This window comes from Protomyctophum bolini (genome assembly GCF_963924005.1).
Source record: "Protomyctophum bolini genome assembly, chromosome: 22".
NCBI classification, from domain to species: domain Eukaryota; kingdom Metazoa; phylum Chordata; class Actinopteri; order Myctophiformes; family Myctophidae; genus Protomyctophum; species Protomyctophum bolini.
Window position 1 is genome coordinate 21,760,132 of NC_137883.1, and position 2,373 is coordinate 21,762,504.

Genomic DNA, 2,373 nt, shown 5'->3' on the forward strand with positions numbered 1-2,373 from the left:
AAAAGGAATCTTTGAAAGGTGTCATAGTTTTAGAAATATAGTGCTTTCAAATTTGAGACTTTTAACATGGGGCTCAATGGCAGATTTTGGCACGTCAAAAAATCACTTTCACCTAGAAACTCCATTCACACATTGTATTATTCAGCTTACTTAAACATAGCAACCATGATGTTTTCATATATCCAGTTGCTTGGAAAGTGCAAAGTTGGCAACCTGGCTGAGTGGCCCTATTGTTTGTTTTGCTTGTTTTTATTTCCGTCTAAAAGCAAGCATGGTAAGTGGCAATGTTTCTATATACCAAGTTGCTTGAATGTCGTAATTGTGGCAACCTAGCGGGAATAGTATACTGTACTCCTCTGTACTGTACTGTAGTCTTCTGCACTGTCCTGTCCTGCACTGCACTGTACTGTACTGGACTCAGCTGTACGTGCTGCGCTGTACTGTACTGTACCGTGCTGCTGTGCCCTGTGTATGTGTGTGCGCACGTGCTTGTGTACGTGTGTGTGCGCAGTGAAAAGGGGAGGTGCCGGGGTTGTGATGCAATTTGCTTCACAGCGAAATGTTGCGCAATAACGTGTTTGACAAAAGTAATATTTGTACAGTAAATATATGTGTTGCGTGGATGCAATGCAGTGCATCTGGATTCTGGGAGCGTGCAGATTTTATTTTGAATGGAGAGATGTGTGCCAACAGTGTGGTTTGGTAGGAGAAGGAGCACGGATAAAGGCAGATAAACGGCCATGAACCCTGTCTATTAGGGTAGAAGGATAATTAATTGGAAAGTTCATATTCCAATTAAACGTTATCAAATATTGTATTCATCACCACTGAATGGAATCAAACCAAGGACCTCTCACCCTTTTCTAAAGATTTGAGAGACCATCTGTTATTGAACTCAAAAGGAAGAGCTTTTAATCATTTGCGTATGTTACAAACGACAGAAACTGTCTTGTCTGAACATTGGCCAGCTCTGCCCCAGCTGGTACAGTGAGGCTACATAAGAAATGCATTAATTCATTCATTGATCCCCGACATTAAATTCAACTGCAGGTGTCATAGATAGAACATATTGTCTACAGCCACAAGGCGGCACTCTGTACCAAGACGATCTGTTGAGTGTATATATAAACCTTAAAATGGAAGAAAATGTAATAGACCAGGATTAAAATTTGAATAAATTCACGATGTAAAACAGAAATGCGTGCGTCCGTGCTCTGGTCCTGGTGATTGAGCTGAGCAGGAGGACCATCCATCCATGGGGGGTCACGGTGGCAGTGGCTCAAGGGTAGAGTGGCCTGTAGAGCCCGGATAGCATGTGAGGTTCCAAGTTCGATCCAGGGCTTCAGGGTTATAGTGTCCAAGTGTCCTTTAGCAAGATGCTGAACCCCTAATTGCTCCTGATGTGCAGGCTGGTGCCTCCGCCATTGGAGTGCGTGTGCGTGTGTGTGTGTGTGTGTGAGAATGTAATGCAGTAAAGCATAAAAATGCAGCATTTACCATTTTATGATTTGAATGCCTGACCAGTACATCATTAAAATAACTTATAAACGCTTCAATGTATTGCTTATCCCCGAAATTACTGGATATCATAAGTTTTGGAGCCATATTATAAAGATATTGCGCCTTAAAACATATTATAGCCTGCCCTATAGTATGCATTTGGCCCTCACTTATAAAATAAATCTGGTGCCCTGCGCGGAACGTATGACAGGCTGGGCACACATGCAAGAAACATGGTTCCTTTTTAGGGCACGGTCACATCACACTGGGGCGGTTTGCTGCCATTTGTGGCTTTCTGCAAAAAGAACAGCTCTATTCCCATTGAAATCCACGCTCATAGAATAAAAGTGTGGTGTGCCCTTATACTATTTCTCAATCCTATTATTGAACAAGAGTTTATCTTTTTTTCCCCCCGTCATAGTATTTGACAAAATCAGCACTGAGACAGAGAGACGGATGGTCATCATGAGAGTGGATCTGAGATCATAAATCTACGTCCAACTGAAAGATCTTGGGAAGTCCAAATGCAATGTAAGGACTATAACAGCAGAGATGTAGTAGCTCATGAGCTACAACGTGAGACTAGGTTAGGTTAGATTTAACTTGTCCTGCTCTAACCTACTGCACAGCCACATTGCTGGTAATGAGGAGGATATTGGATTTCTTTCTTTGATATACACAGAATATTTTCAATTAAATTGTAAAAAGGCTTAAGAACTTGAATACAGGCTTTAAAGTCAAACAATCAAGTTTCCCTGACATCGTGACATTGGTGCAGGAGATTACATTTTGATCACTCCAGACAGACAGACAGAATATTTCAGCGTAAAAAAAAAAATCTGGTAAAATATATTTTTTACCAGATTTTTCATT